Source organism: Phyllobates terribilis, unplaced genomic scaffold, assembly GCF_046119375.1.
Source record: "Phyllobates terribilis strain yellow unplaced genomic scaffold, ASM4611937v1 Scaffold_2__4_contigs__length_985480577, whole genome shotgun sequence".
NCBI classification, from domain to species: Eukaryota; Metazoa; Chordata; class Amphibia; order Anura; family Dendrobatidae; genus Phyllobates; species Phyllobates terribilis.
The window spans coordinates 772,255,953-772,273,615 of NW_027362762.1; the positions used below are offsets into that span (position 1 = coordinate 772,255,953).

Below are 17,663 nucleotides of genomic sequence, written 5' to 3' on the forward strand. Positions count from 1 at the left end.
CACAATCCTGTCTCTGAGCTCCTTGGACAGTTCCTTTGAGCACATGATTCTCATTTGGTCTGACATGCACTGTGAGCTGTGAGGTCTTACATAGACAGGTGTGTGCCTTTCAAAATCAAGTCCTATCAGTTTAATTAAACACAGCCAGACTCCAATGAAGGAGTATAACCATCTCAAGGAGGATCACAAGGAAATGGACAGCGTATCACTTAAATATGAATGTCTGAGCAAAGGGTCTGAATACTTATGACCCTGTGATATTTCAGTTTTTCTTTTTTAATAAATTTGCAAAAATTTCTATATTTCTGTTTTTTTTCAGTCAAGATGGGGTGCAGAGTGTACTTTAATGAGAAAAAAAATTAACTTTTTAGAATTTACTAAATGGCTGCAGTGAAACAAAGAGTGAAAAATTTAAAGGGGTATGAATACTTTCCGTACCCACTGAATCCCACAACTGTAGCACATTCATCCAGCCCAGTTGGTACTGATCTTGAAGACTCCATATGCCATCGATCCATCCATGATCCAAGTCCTCATTAGATCCTACCCCTTCGACATGATTCCACCAACTCCTCACTAAACATGTGGCTTCTTTTCTACTTCCCTGGGATCAGCCCCCTAAATGGGTAGAACTGCTCTCACCCTCCCCACAAAGCTAAGTGTGCATTAGTGGAAGTATTTTTCTCAGATCGAACCCATCACATGTGTCTGCATATGAGACTCTCCATGGTGACGGCTCCGCCAAATCTACTTTCACCACTCACACAATGGGCCTAGTTTAAGGCTCCTGAGATACTGATGAGATTACTGGAATACTAGACACTTTACAAGTAAAATTAGTGTACATAAAATGATCAGCAAGCAGAACATTAATAAAACACAGCAAGCAAATCTCTAGTAAAACACAATAATAGTATTGACTGAAACAGAGCTCTTGGCTGGAAATGTCTCATAGTCTTTAGTAAGTGGGCAGCTCCTAACATTGCTTCTACTGCATCCATCATGAAGCAAGTAAATACATTATCCATCTAAGAGGAATTAAATACATTGAATAGCTTAGAAAGGAGAAATTCACTAGACCAACTGCAGAAATTAAGGGGTGCAGTTCCTACTCCTGATTTATGATTAGACTTGTTTTCTAAAGCTTCGCTTATTCATCTTGGATTAAATTAGCATCCAAAAAATGTTATAGAAAGAAAACTGTCAGTCTGGTGATGAATTTTGGGGTCAGGTCAGGTGGAGCGTGCACATCATGAATATCATCTGATTATTCTTGCACCTGCGGACTTCTTCCTGGCCACATGCAGTAAAATTTATGTATAAATCCTAAAAAACTGCTGCACAAATGCAAGTGAAAGACTTAAATTCTGCCTGTCAGTAAGTACTATATGTAACCCATATATAGATTCCCTTTTCGGACCAATCAAGTTGATGTTCAGCAATCTAACCACCGTATATTACCAAAGTGACTGGTTGAAATAAATATTGCAAGTAGCACATAGCACATCTATAAAATACTATATTCTTTTCTTTTTCTGTTTTGCTTTATTGTTAATATCTCTGATTATTGTTTAGCTTCTTTATTTTCTTTCTCTATTTGTTCAGAATGTTTTTCTATGATGTAAATTGTCTCTTCAGAGAGGAAGAGAACTAAAACTCTAATGCCACCTATTGGAAGTAGCAATCCTAAATGTCAATATTGACCCTTTAACCCTAGAACACATGACCATAAAAATCTACTTTTTCACATACCTGGGGCCTTTTAGGCCCGTGTGCAAATAACATGGAATAACTCAAACAAAAATGACAAACAACTATATACCTTAGGAATACCTAGAGTTTCAAAATTCTAACTAAAGTAATCTTGCAGAAAATAGAAAACAATTAACAGGGCGGGCCTGCGAGGCCCCAGGTATGCGTTCTAGGGTTAACAAGCCTTGTCACATGACTTAGTATAAAAGCAAGAACCAGAAACTCAATTTGCAGACATTGTGTTTCAGGGTACTGCCCCTCATCAGTGCAAAGTGTGAGTTCTGGTTTGGCTGCGTGAGAGGTGTCAGACCGGTATCTAATAAGTAACATTTTTCCTTGCAGAGAGCGACATGCTAAGCACATCAAGGTGAGTAGACTTTTTATGATGTGAAACAATGAACATGCTATGGTAACTTTTGTCACACTTGCTCATTTGGTGTTCAATCTGATATTTTTTTACGTAGTGTTTTTTCAATATAATGTCACATTTTACCACGTCTTTTTTCTTCTTGTACATCAGGGAATAGTCCTGCTATAGTAAGATGTATGTAAACTCTATAATGCATTATGGCATATAAGTATGTAATTATGGAGGTTACCATATGTGGCTTAAGAGCTGAGATCTCTCCGCAAATGCCTGATGCCGGCTGTATAGCTGGTATTTGTGTCTAACAGCAGCTGCCAGAATAGAGCTCCGATTGCTGCTGTTAACTATTGAAATACATCTGTCGACCTTAACGGGCATTTAATTGGAACGCTTATCGGAGCTTGTGCCCACTGGATCACATCACCCCGCCTAGATGCGATCACAGGACACCTATGAGTTATCATGGTTGCTGAAGGCTCACATTGCTGATATCTTGGTACTCTTTTGAAGCTAATCAGAGGATGAGCTTCATAGAAGAACAACATTTCCACTGTATTATAGGCGATCACACGTTTGCAGGTTGAAATCCCATAAGAGAATTAAGAAGTAAAGTGAAACATTTTTTAAAAGTTTTTTAACATATGTATATATTTAGATGTGTATATATACAGTACAGACCAAAAGTTTGGACACACCTTCTCATTTAAAGATTTTTCTGTATTTTCATGACTTTGAAAATTGTACATTCACACTGAAGGCATCAAAACAGTGAATTAACACATGTGGAATTATATACTTAACAAAAAAGTGTGAAACAACTGAAAATATGTCTTATATTCTAGGTTCTTCAAAGTAGCCACCTTTTGCTTTGATGACTGCTTTGCACACTCTTGGCATTCTCTTGATGAGCTTCAAGAGGTAGTCACCGGAAATGGTTTTCACTTCACAGGTGTGTCCTGTAAGGTTTAATAAGTGGGATTTCTTGCCTTATAAATGGGGTTGGGACCATCAGTTGTGTTGTGCAGAAGTCTGGTGGATACACAGCTGATAGTCCTACTGAATAGACTGTTAGAATTTGTATTATTGCAAGAAAAAAGCAGCTAAGTAAAGAAAAACGAGTGGCCATCATTACTTTAAGAAATGAAGGTCAATCAGTCCGAAAAATTGGGCAAACTTTGAAAGTGTCCCCAAGTGCAGTTGCAAAAACCATCAAGCGCTACAAAGAAACTGGCTCACATGAGGACCGCCCCAGGAAAGGAAGACGAAGAGGCACCTCTGCTTCTGAGGATAAGTTTATCCGAGTCACCAGCCTCAGAAATCGCAGGTTAACAGCAGCTCAGATTAGAGACCAGGTCAATGCCTCACAGAGTTCTAGCAGCAGACACATCTTTACAACAACTGTTAAGAGGAGACTTTGTGCAGCAGGCCTTCATGGTAAAATAGCTGCTATGAAACCACTGCTAAGGACAGGCAACAAGCAGAAGAGACTTGTTTGGGCAAAGAATAGAAGGAATGGACATTAGACCAGTGGAAATCTGTGCTTTGGTCTGATGAGTCCAAATTTGAGATCTTTGGTTCCAACCACCGTGTCTTTGTGCGAAGCAGAAAAGGTGAACGGATGGACTCTACATGCCTGGTTCCCACTGTGAAGCATGGAGGAGGAGGTGTGATGGTGTGGGGGTGCTTTGCTGGTGACACTGTTGGGGATTTATTCAAAATTGAAGGCATACTGAACCAGCATGGCTACAACAGCATCTTGCAGCGGCATGCTATTCCATCCGGTTTGCGTTTAGTTGGATCATCATTTATTTTTCAACAGGACAATAACCCCAAACACACCTCCAGGCTGTGTAAGGGCTATTTGACCAAGAGGGAGAGTGATGGGGTGCTATGCCAGATGACCTGACCTCCACAGTCACCAAATCTGAACCAAATCGAGATGGTTTGGGGTGAGCTGGACCGCAGAATGAAGGTAAAAGGGCAAACAAGTGCTAAGCATCTCTGGGAACTCCTTCAAGATTGTTGGAAGACCAATTCTGGCAACTAACTCTGGAAGCCCATCAAGAGAATGCCAAGATGCAAAAGGTGGCTACTTTGAAGGACCTAGAATATAAGACATATTTTCAGTTGTTTCACACTTTTTTGTTAAGTATATAATTCCCCATGTGTTAATTCATAGTTTTGATGCCTTCAGTGTGAATGTACAATTTTCAAAGTCATGAAAATACAGAAAAATCTTTAAATGAGAAGGTGTCTCCAAACTTTTGGTCTGTACTGTATATATATATATATATATATATATATATATATATATATACACTGCTCAAAAAAATAAATGGATCACTCAAATAACACATCCTAGATCTGAATGAATGAAATATTCTCATTGAATACTTTGCTCTGTACAAAGTTGAATATGCTGACAACAAAATCACACAAAAATCATCAATGGAAATCAAATTTATTAACCAATAGAGGCCTGGATTTGGAGTCACCCCCAAAATTAAAGTGGAAAAACACACTACAGGCTGATCCAACTTTGATGTAATGTCCTTAAAACAAGTCAAAATGAGGCTCAGTATTGTGTGTGGCCTCCACATGCCTGTATGACCTCCCTACAATGCCTGGGCATGCTCCTGATGAGGTTGCGAATGGTCTCCTGTGGGATCTCCTCCCAGACCTGGACTAAAGCATCCGCCAACTCCTGTACAGTCTGTGGTGCAACGTGACGTTGGTGGATGGAGCGAGACATGATGTCCCAGATGTGCTTAATCGGATTCAGGTCTGGGGAACGGGCGGGCCAGTGCAAAGATTTAATGCCTTCATCTTGCAGGAACTGCTAACACACTCCAGCCACATGAGGTCTGGCATTGTCCTGCATTAGGAGGAACCCAGGGCCAACTGCACCAGCATATGGTCTCACAAGGGGTCTGAAGATCTCATCTCGGTACCTAATGGCAGTCAGGTTACCTCTGGCGAGCACATGGAGGGCTGTGCGGCCCTCCAAAGAAATGCCAACCCACACCATTACTGACCCACTGCCTAACTGGTCATGCTGAAGGATGTTGCAGGCTGCAGATCGCTCTCTGCGGCGTCTCCAGACTCTGTCACGTCTGTCACATGTGCTCAGTGTGAACCTGTTTTCATCTGTGAAGAGCACAGGGCGCCAGTGGCGACTTTGCCAATCCTGGTGTTCTGTGGCAAATGCCAAGCATCCTGCACGGTGTTGGGCTGTGAGCACAACCCCCATCTGTGGACATCAGGCCCTCATACCACCCTCATGGAGTCGGTTTCCAACCATTTGTGCAGAAACATGCACATTTGTGGCCTGCTGGAGGTCATTTTGCAGGGCTCTGGCAGTGATCCTCCTGTTCCTCCTTGCACAAAGGTGGAGGTAGCGGTCCTGCTGCTGGGTTGTTGCCCTCCTATGGCCCCCTCAACGTCTCCTGGTGTACTGGCCTGTCTCCTGGTAGCGCCTCCATCCTCTGGACACTACGCTTATAGACACAGCAAACCTTCTTGCCACAGCTTGCATTGATGTGCCATCCTGGATGAACTGCACTACCTGAGCAACTTCTGTGGGTTGTAAAGTCTGTCTCATGCTACTACGAGTGTGAAAGCACAACCAACATTCAAAAGTGACCAAAACATCAGCCAGAAAGCATTGGTACTGAGATGTAGTCTGTAGTCCCCACCTGCAGAACCACTCCTTTATTGAGGGTGTCTTGATAATTCCCAATAATTTCCATCTATTGTGCATTCCATTTGCACAACAGCATGTGAAATTGATTGTCAATCAATGTTGCTTCCTAAGTGGACAGTTTGATTTCCCAGAAGTTTGATTTACTTGGAGTTTTATTCTGTTGTTTAAGTGTTCCCTTTATTTTTTTGAGCAGTGTATATACTGTATATATTCAAATTACCCCATTTAATGTCTTTGAGCAGTAATGAGGAAATATAATCAAATAAGCAGCACTGTAAATGGAAAAATAAAGGTTTTAGGGGTCTCGGAAAATGGTGACACAATACAATTTTTTTTTTTTTACAAACTGATTTTTTTTCACCACTTAAAAAAGAAATCTATGCAATTTGGTATTATTGTAATTGAACTCACCTGAAGAATAATGTTTCTTTGACATTTTTAAAACAGAACTATAGCAGTAAAATCAAAACAAAAAAAATATGGTGGAATTACATTTTTTTATATATATATTTCATCCCACTTTGAATTTACTTTTCTGTTTTTTTGTGCATTGTATGGCAAAATGAGTAATATCATTCAAAACTATAAACCGCCTCACAAAAAAGCACGCCAACATTCAGCACTATCGATGAAAAAGCAAAAGAGTTATGTCCCTGATTTAAAAAAATATATATCTTTAATGGACTAATATAGGGTCGAAAAACTTCAAAAATAATTTTAGACCTTTTTTTAACTGTATTGCACCAGCCTAACCTAGTCGAATTGATTTATTTAATTGTGCAGTTTGCATTTTGAAATCTGATGACTGATTTTTTTTAAATTTGATCTGCCTGTCTGTTTCTCTGTTTGTCTTTATGTCTGCCATTTTATCTACCTCCCTCTCTAGCTATGTAAAAAGTGGGGTACCTTATTGACTCACATCTTATGTAATGTTTCAGCTCCCAAAAATACAATGAGCCTTTCTCAAGCATGCATGAGAAAAGCTTATTGATTTTTTCTATTGATAAAAAATAGCCTACTTTTTTAATATTAAGAATGATTTTTCCGTAGTTTCTATTATAGAGGACTTTATTTCATAGCCCCTCAACTTGCACTTCACTTATTCCACAGTACTGCTTTTAACTTTCCTATTTTCTATCTAGTTATCTATTTTATCTGAGCAGAACAAACTGCAAAAATGCAACAATAAAATTATTATAGTATTAATGCTGTTTTAAGAAATCTACAGAAGGCTACAGATGTATTTATACTCAAAATTATGGGTTAAACTGGTAACTTCCGATTTGTAAAACATTAATGTAAAATTATTGCAAATCATAGATATATGATTATAGATTGTAAGCTTGGGAGTAGGGCCTTCTCTCCTCCTGTAATTGTTGAAATGTGTTACATTGTATTGATTTTATTGTCTGTATATGTCCCTACATAATTGTAAAGTGCTGCGGAATATGTTGGCGCTATAGAAAATAATAATTATTAGTATATTATTATTATTATTGCAAATAACTGTGTTTGGCTGTTAAACCTACAGCTGCAGTCTTCTGTATTTGAATCATCTGTATTTTTTTATCACTCTCAGTAGTGGTACAAAGGATTTTTCACTATTTTGAACAACAGAAGATATCTATGTTGAGATAGGAATCATTTGTCTCCAAAGTGTTACATTAGTACTGCTGCGTACAAAGGAATGAAACGTTTGATTCTATTACATGGGTTTAACGTAGAATTCCCATTGGGGAGTATCCATTATGTTAGCAATAGTGCTAATTGGTGCACTTGATACGGAAACACCCTATTGAGTTCAAAGGCTTCTGTGCGAGTCATCTCATAGACTCTGATGTAGCTTAATAAAGACTTTCAAGTTTTTCAAACAGTTTTAGTATAAAATTATTCTGTATTATTTAAAAGGTACTGAATATTGACTATTGCTCATAACAAAATGCAAAAGTACTGTATATATTTAGGTAAACACAGATATAGTAATGTTGATGGTAAAAACTAAAATACTCCCCTTGGCTTATTTGTGCACTTCCACACATATTTACATTCGCATACATGCCTTCCCTCTCAGCTATCACCTGCTAAATAAAATTATGGCATGACTCGTTGGCGATTTTCCTCTTTATGTACAATGTTTGTATAGAAAGAGAGAGAAAACCTATAACTAACCTGATAATGAAAGTGGATTTGAAAAACCTAATCTCAGACCTCCTTTGACATATGGCTTAGAACCTATGTCATATGTGTACTCTTGCACAAGGAATTTGTTTCCTTTAGATCTACTTGTTCGGCTTACATTATCTCCCAGGATCATGGGTACAGACGGTTAGAAAGTGCATGAAAAATTTAAGTTTAAGGAATATGTCAATACCCCTATGTGATGCTGATGCACACAATAAATATATTCATGCTCAAAGATAACAGATTTGATCATGAGGGTTATAATTATTGTTATTATAAGTAGTGGTCTGGCACCTTAAATGGATTATCTAGATATCTATCTTTACTTCCTAATCACTACTAAAATGAGTTTTATTATACAATACACTACACTTTTCCCTATCTAGTTAATCCCCAAATATGTTTTTTGCTGTACTTCTTGTGATATTTAATTTGAGAGGAGTTTCAAACATGATGACACAGTAGGCTAGGGCTGCACTCACTCCCTGCAGCGTCCATCGCCCCTCATGGAACAGGGACGTCACTAGTTTGTTGCATCGCTGACCCCTCTGAAGATGTCCTTGATCCTGGGCGATGGACGCTTTGGCAGATGTGAGTGCAGCACTGGCACTTTGCTTCTGTGTCCGCCTCCACTGTAGCTTCTGTGAAAGAAGACGTCATCATAAGGCAGCAATCAAGTGCCGCCTACTGATGATGATTCATTTGAGGGCAGTGCCAGAAGCGGTGGAGCAGTGCTGGTGTCACTCACTGCTTCTATCTCCGCTCCCTGATAATGTCTTCTTTCAGAGAATCTACAGCGGTTGAGATAGAAACAGAATGCCATTGCTGCACTCAGATCTCCCACAGCGTCCATCATCCAGGATCCAGGACATCTTCAGAGGAATGCAGCTCCAGCCTTCCGTAACATCACATTTTAGTCTCCTCTCAAACGAAACATCACAGAAAGTACAGTAAAAGAAACACATTTAGGGATTAGCTAGGGAAAAGTGTAGGGTGCTGTGTAATAAAGAAAATTAGAAAAGTGGTTAGGGTGTAAAGATAAATAGTTAGAAAATACATTTTAGAATCCGTATCACCCCTATAAGTTTAATTTTGTGGAATTGTTAATAAATCCAATTGCTTTAGATAAGTTTATTTTCATAACAGATGTTGCATAAAGCTTAACATGAATCCTATTTATTCTCTCAGCTGGATGTAACAATGGGAAAATAATAACTCTCAATACATCAGGGCAATGTACTGTAGGTACATCTCCATGGATTTGGAATGAATATGTTCATGCAAGAAGGTGCAATTGCTACATAGATATGTGTTGGCTGGCATATGACAATTATTCAGTAATAGATTGTATAAAATCTTTTCTAATCCAAAGGAGCTGGATTTATTGTAAATGCAAGAGGTGAGGGAGGTCATGACTGCTCAGAATAGTTTTAAGACACAGCAGGACTTCTATATTTCAATGTAAGAGCCTTTCTCTTCACATTTCCAAGTCACGATATGATAGCCTACGTGAGGTTTCGCAGAGTGCATTCATTTTTTTTCTGGGAAGAAAACAAGGCTGAAATCTGTTTCCCACTGGAAGATGATTGCTCATTTTACTAGTAAATGGACAGTGAGTAGAATTGTAAAGAAACTAAAAACTTTCTTGGGACAGAAAAAAATGCACAATATTTTTTAACAGGGTGGGATTTCTGTGCAGATCATCTATTGTGATGTGGGAAATCAGTATGTTTTTAATTAGAGGATGACGTATAAGTAGATGTGATTCCAATTTTAGAGAATAATGTTTTGATTGTATTCTAACAACTTGCCTAAATTTTTAATATTGGTAAGACTAGAGATAAGAGAAAAACTAGAGATAATCTGATCTGACGAGATTTGCCAAATCGCGCATATTTTACTGAGAAATTCGATTTGCAGTGAAATTATTCTTTAAAAATTAAATGCACCTTATTATGCTCTGAAGTATTGAGAGCCCATGATGCATAATAAGCATAAAATGTAGAAGAATAATCCAGAAAAAAACTAATACTACTCACCTCACTGCTCATCACCACTGCTCGCTCTCACCGAATACAGTCCTCTGCAAGTCTTCTTCTTGTTGCTGCCCGCTGTTCTTCAGACAATGAACATGCACTATAAGGCTGCAATGCATGTAATTGACAACATTTAAAATATTCTAAAAATGATCCCAAAAGGTGAATAAACTTTTATAATGCCTATGCTGCTCCAATTAATTGAGCAATCTAAAATACTTTCCTCAAGGTAATGAGTTTTCCAGTAATTTTCCATAATAATAAAAAAACTAATTATAATAAGCTTTACCCATAGAAGGCCTGGGCTTCCCACCATACCTTATAGGTCAACTTTAAAGAGAACAAAGGATATTTTCACTTAATGGGTTACCATTGTCAAGGGAACATTAACTTGGATCATGGTAAAATTCTTCCTCCCCCAACTATTATATTGTTTCAGCAAAGCTTCTGGGAAATATATTCATGTAGAGGGTACTGAGAAAACATCATTGTCTGAACATGCTGGATGTTTATTAAAGGCTTGTTTTTATCCACACAAGAAGTCATTGATGATGTATGCTATAATCCTAAGAAACATATTGGCAGTCAGGAGAGATGTATAAGACACATACTATCTGTAATAGAATTATGTCAGCAAACCTGGCAGTTCCAACGATTGTAAGCACCAGGTAAGTCCATGCTATGACCCAGTTTCTAAGATTTCCAAGTAATGAAATAAAATTATGGTCACAATACTGAGACACGTTGGCCTATACTACCACGACAATATATTTGAGGACGCATATTACAACCTACTGGATGCATAATCAATAAAAAGGGTTAAGAAGCTGCCCATAATAAGGGCAAAACTGAATAGTAAAAGTCATGGCAATCAACAAGAAGCTATCATTTCCCTCTGGAAAAATAAAATGTCATATGCACACTTTGCAGCTTTATATTTATAAAGTTAGAAATTTATAAGCAATTTTTATATAGTTGGAATCTCACTTTAATAGAGAATGAACAGATTCAGAACTTTAATAAGTATTTCCAGTTTACACTCTTTCTGAGACATTGACATCACTGAAAAAACTATCCTCTTGCCTTCTTCAAACTCTACAAAAATCTGAAAATCAAGACAGAAGCATCTAACATTATGTAATTTAAAATATGTTTGGAAAAAATTTGACCTTATAATTTAGCCAATCATATTCAGAAATTATAAGTTAGCTAACACTTTAACAAATAGCTTGACATCGACTAACAACAGAAAACAAGGCTTATAAGATTCTGGTATTTCTTTACCAGGTTTGGCAATACTGCTTGTAAAGATCTGAGGATGAGGGTTGTAAATAATCACCTAGGCAGGTTAACGATGAAACAATATTTTATTTCTCATATCCATGGTAATACAACAACTCAGGGTAAATGGCCAAAATACAGTTCTCTCAGTCCTCAAGTTCCCAACTTTGGATCAGTAGTTCCACTGACTTTGTATCAGGGGATAATCACTGTCTCCCAACTTTTGGTGGCCCACAGATTTTGTATCTTTAGCCAGTATAGTCTGTAGCCACAGTCTACGATCCACCAGACAACTAATAAAATGATAGAAGCACAGGTATCCAGTCCTTAAGAAAGTTTAAATTCCAATGACATACAGTGGGTATGGAAAGTATTCAGACCCCTTTAAATTTTTCACTCTTTGTTTCATTGCAATCATTTGGTAAATTCTAAAAAGTTTCTTTTTCTTTCTCATTAAAGTACACTCTGCACCCCATCTTGACTGAAAAAAAACAGAAATGTAGAAATTTTTGCAAATTTATTAAAAAACGAAAGTGGAAATATCACATGGTCATAAGTATTCAGACCCTTTGCTCAGTATAGAGTAGAAGCACCCTTTTGAGCTAATACAGCCAAGAATCTTCTTAGGAATGATGCAACAATTTTTTCACACCTGGATTTGGGGATCCTCTGCCATTCTTTCTTGCAGATCCTCTCCAGTTCCATCAGGTTGGATGGTGAACGTTGGTGGACAGCCATTTTGAGGTCTCGCCAGAGAAGCTCAATTGGGTTTAGGTCAGTGCTCTGGCTGGGCCAGTCTTGAATGGTCACAGAGTTGCTCTGAAGCCACTACTTTGTTATTTTAGCTGTGTGCTTAGGATTATTGTCTTGTTGGAAGGTGAACATTCGGCCAAGTCTGAGGTGCAGAGCACTCTGGAAGAGGTTTTCATCCAGAATATCTCTGTACTTGGCTGCATTCATGTTTCCTTCAACTGCAAACAGTCGTCCTGTCCCTGCAGCTGAAAAACACCCCCATAGCATGATGCTGCCACCACCGTGTTTCACCTTTGAGATTGTATTGGGCAGGTGATGAGCAGTGCCTGGTTTTCTCCACACATACTGCTTAGAATTATTACCAAAAAGTTCTATCTTCATCTGATCCGACCAGAGAATCTTATTTCTCATATTCTGGGAGTCCTTCATGTGTTTTTGAGCAAACTCTATGCTGGCTTTCATATGTCTTGCACTGAGGAGAGGCTTCCGTTGGGCCATTCTGCAATAAATGCCCGATGGCTTTGTAGAACATTCTCTATCTCCCTACTGCATCTCTGGATCTCAGCCACAGTTATCTTGGGGTTCTTCTTTACCTCTCTCACCAAGGCTCTTTTCTCATGATTGCTCAGTTTGGCTGGATGGCCAGGTCTAGGAAGACTTCTGGTGGTCCCAAACTTCTTCCATTTAAGGATTATGGAGGCCACTGTGCTCTTAGGAACCTTGAGTAATGCAGAAACTCTTTTATAGCCTTGGCCAGATCTGTGCCTTGCCACAATCCTGTCTCTGAGCTCCTTGGACAGTTCCTTTGAGCACATGATTCTCATTTGGTCTGACATGCACTGTGAGCTGTGAGGTCTTACATAGACAGGTGTGTGCCTTTCAAAATCAAGTCCTATCAGTTTAATTAAACACAGCCAGACTCCAATGAAGGAGTATAACCATCTCAAGGAGGATCACAAGGAAATGGACAGCGTATCACTTAAATATGAATGTCTGAGCAAAGGGTCTGAATACTTATGACCCTGTGATATTTCAGTTTTTCTTTTTTAATAAATTTGCAAAAATTTCTATATTTCTGTTTTTTTTCAGTCAAGATGGGGTGCAGAGTGTACTTTAATGAGAAAAAAAATTAACTTTTTAGAATTTACTAAATGGCTGCAGTGAAACAAAGAGTGAAAAATTTAAAGGGGTATGAATACTTTCCGTACCCACTGAATCCCACAACTGTAGCACATTCATCCAGCCCAGTTGGTACTGATCTTGAAGACTCCATATGCCATCGATCCATCCATGATCCAAGTCCTCATTAGATCCTACCCCTTCGACATGATTCCACCAACTCCTCACTAAACATGTGGCTTCTTTTCTACTTCCCTGGGATCAGCCCCCTAAATGGGTAGAACTGCTCTCACCCTCCCCACAAAGCTAAGTGTGCATTAGTGGAAGTATTTTTCTCAGATCGAACCCATCACATGTGTCTGCATATGAGACTCTCCATGGTGACGGCTCCGCCAAATCTACTTTCACCACTCACACAATGGGCCTAGTTTAAGGCTCCTGAGATACTGATGAGATTACTGGAATACTAGACACTTTACAAGTAAAATTAGTGTACATAAAATGATCAGCAAGCAGAACATTAATAAAACACAGCAAGCAAATCTCTAGTAAAACACAATAATAGTATTGACTGAAACAGAGCTCTTGGCTGGAAATGTCTCATAGTCTTTAGTAAGTGGGCAGCTCCTAACATTGCTTCTACTGCATCCATCATGAAGCAAGTAAATACATTATCCATCTAAGAGGAATTAAATACATTGAATAGCTTAGAAAGGAGAAATTCACTAGACCAACTGCAGAAATTAAGGGGTGCAGTTCCTACTCCTGATTTATGATTAGACTTGTTTTCTAAAGCTTCGCTTATTCATCTTGGATTAAATTAGCATCCAAAAAATGTTATAGAAAGAAAACTGTCAGTCTGGTGATGAATTTTGGGGTCAGGTCAGGTGGAGCGTGCACATCATGAATATCATCTGATTATTCTTGCACCTGCGGACTTCTTCCTGGCCACATGCAGTAAAATTTATGTATAAATCCTAAAAAACTGCTGCACAAATGCAAGTGAAAGACTTAAATTCTGCCTGTCAGTAAGTACTATATGTAACCCATATATAGATTCCCTTTTCGGACCAATCAAGTTGATGTTCAGCAATCTAACCACCGTATATTACCAAAGTGACTGGTTGAAATAAATATTGCAAGTAGCACATAGCACATCTATAAAATACTATATTCTTTTCTTTTTCTGTTTTGCTTTATTGTTAATATCTCTGATTATTGTTTAGCTTCTTTATTTTCTTTCTCTATTTGTTCAGAATGTTTTTCTATGATGTAAATTGTCTCTTCAGAGAGGAAGAGAACTAAAACTCTAATGCCACCTATTGGAAGTAGCAATCCTAAATGTCAATATTGACCCTTTAACCCTAGAACACATGACCATAAAAATCTACTTTTTCACATACCTGGGGCCTTTTAGGCCCGTGTGCAAATAACATGGAATAACTCAAACAAAAATGACAAACAACTATATACCTTAGGAATACCTAGAGTTTCAAAATTCTAACTAAAGTAATCTTGCAGAAAATAGAAAACAATTAACAGGGCGGGCCTGCGAGGCCCCAGGTATGCGTTCTAGGGTTAACAAGCCTTGTCACATGACTTAGTATAAAAGCAAGAACCAGAAACTCAATTTGCAGACATTGTGTTTCAGGGTACTGCCCCTCATCAGTGCAAAGTGTGAGTTCTGGTTTGGCTGCGTGAGAGGTGTCAGACCGGTATCTAATAAGTAACATTTTTCCTTGCAGAGAGCGACATGCTAAGCACATCAAGGTGAGTAGACTTTTTATGATGTGAAACAATGAACATGCTATGGTAACTTTTGTCACACTTGCTCATTTGGTGTTCAATCTGATATTTTTTTACGTAGTGTTTTTTCAATATAATGTCACATTTTACCACGTCTTTTTTCTTCTTGTACATCAGGGAATAGTCCTGCTATAGTAAGATGTATGTAAACTCTATAATGCATTATGGCATATAAGTATGTAATTATGGAGGTTACCATATGTGGCTTAAGAGCTGAGATCTCTCCGCAAATGCCTGATGCCGGCTGTATAGCTGGTATTTGTGTCTAACAGCAGCTGCCAGAATAGAGCTCCGATTGCTGCTGTTAACTATTGAAATACATCTGTCGACCTTAACGGGCATTTAATTGGAACGCTTATCGGAGCTTGTGCCCACTGGATCACATCACCCCGCCTAGATGCGATCACAGGACACCTATGAGTTATCATGGTTGCTGAAGGCTCACATTGCTGATATCTTGGTACTCTTTTGAAGCTAATCAGAGGATGAGCTTCATAGAAGAACAACATTTCCACTGTATTATAGGCGATCACACGTTTGCAGGTTGAAATCCCATAAGAGAATTAAGAAGTAAAGTGAAACATTTTTTAAAAGTTTTTTAACATATGTATATATTTAGATGTGTATATATACAGTACAGACCAAAAGTTTGGACACACCTTCTCATTTAAAGATTTTTCTGTATTTTCATGACTTTGAAAATTGTACATTCACACTGAAGGCATCAAAACAGTGAATTAACACATGTGGAATTATATACTTAACAAAAAAGTGTGAAACAACTGAAAATATGTCTTATATTCTAGGTTCTTCAAAGTAGCCACCTTTTGCTTTGATGACTGCTTTGCACACTCTTGGCATTCTCTTGATGAGCTTCAAGAGGTAGTCACCGGAAATGGTTTTCACTTCACAGGTGTGTCCTGTAAGGTTTAATAAGTGGGATTTCTTGCCTTATAAATGGGGTTGGGACCATCAGTTGTGTTGTGCAGAAGTCTGGTGGATACACAGCTGATAGTCCTACTGAATAGACTGTTAGAATTTGTATTATTGCAAGAAAAAAGCAGCTAAGTAAAGAAAAACGAGTGGCCATCATTACTTTAAGAAATGAAGGTCAATCAGTCCGAAAAATTGGGCAAACTTTGAAAGTGTCCCCAAGTGCAGTTGCAAAAACCATCAAGCGCTACAAAGAAACTGGCTCACATGAGGACCGCCCCAGGAAAGGAAGACGAAGAGGCACCTCTGCTTCTGAGGATAAGTTTATCCGAGTCACCAGCCTCAGAAATCGCAGGTTAACAGCAGCTCAGATTAGAGACCAGGTCAATGCCTCACAGAGTTCTAGCAGCAGACACATCTTTACAACAACTGTTAAGAGGAGACTTTGTGCAGCAGGCCTTCATGGTAAAATAGCTGCTATGAAACCACTGCTAAGGACAGGCAACAAGCAGAAGAGACTTGTTTGGGCAAAGAATAGAAGGAATGGACATTAGACCAGTGGAAATCTGTGCTTTGGTCTGATGAGTCCAAATTTGAGATCTTTGGTTCCAACCACCGTGTCTTTGTGCGAAGCAGAAAAGGTGAACGGATGGACTCTACATGCCTGGTTCCCACTGTGAAGCATGGAGGAGGAGGTGTGATGGTGTGGGGGTGCTTTGCTGGTGACACTGTTGGGGATTTATTCAAAATTGAAGGCATACTGAACCAGCATGGCTACAACAGCATCTTGCAGCGGCATGCTATTCCATCCGGTTTGCGTTTAGTTGGATCATCATTTATTTTTCAACAGGACAATAACCCCAAACACACCTCCAGGCTGTGTAAGGGCTATTTGACCAAGAGGGAGAGTGATGGGGTGCTATGCCAGATGACCTGACCTCCACAGTCACCAAATCTGAACCAAATCGAGATGGTTTGGGGTGAGCTGGACCGCAGAATGAAGGTAAAAGGGCAAACAAGTGCTAAGCATCTCTGGGAACTCCTTCAAGATTGTTGGAAGACCAATTCTGGCAACTAACTCTGGAAGCCCATCAAGAGAATGCCAAGATGCAAAAGGTGGCTACTTTGAAGGACCTAGAATATAAGACATATTTTCAGTTGTTTCACACTTTTTTGTTAAGTATATAATTCCCCATGTGTTAATTCATAGTTTTGATGCCTTCAGTGTGAATGTACAATTTTCAAAGTCATGAAAATACAGAAAAATCTTTAAATGAGAAGGTGTCTCCAAACTTTTGGTCTGTACTGTATATATATATATATATATATATATATATATATATATATATACACTGCTCAAAAAAATAAATGGATCACTCAAATAACACATCCTAGATCTGAATGAATGAAATATTCTCATTGAATACTTTGCTCTGTACAAAGTTGAATATGCTGACAACAAAATCACACAAAAATCATCAATGGAAATCAAATTTATTAACCAATAGAGGCCTGGATTTGGAGTCACCCCCAAAATTAAAGTGGAAAAACACACTACAGGCTGATCCAACTTTGATGTAATGTCCTTAAAACAAGTCAAAATGAGGCTCAGTATTGTGTGTGGCCTCCACATGCCTGTATGACCTCCCTACAATGCCTGGGCATGCTCCTGATGAGGTTGCGAATGGTCTCCTGTGGGATCTCCTCCCAGACCTGGACTAAAGCATCCGCC

At 38.7% G+C, this 17,663-nt stretch overlaps 1 protein-coding gene across 4 annotated transcripts in view; it reads left to right on the top strand.

Annotated features, from left to right (window-relative positions):
* The window catches only part of NLGN4X (neuroligin 4 X-linked), a 513,298-nt gene that overhangs the window by 26,372 nt on the left and 469,263 nt on the right, over positions 1–17,663 (top strand). Inside the window, exon 2 of one of the 4 annotated variants that reach the window (XM_073667342.1) lies at positions 2,095–2,119. The exons of 2 other annotated variants lie outside the window; for them this stretch is intronic. The gene's annotated coding sequence lies outside the window, so the exon portion shown is untranslated. Of the gene's footprint in view, positions 1–2,094; positions 2,120–14,939; positions 14,963–17,663 lie in introns of those variants that run through there. One more of the 4 variants, XM_073667343.1, reaches the window with a different exon arrangement.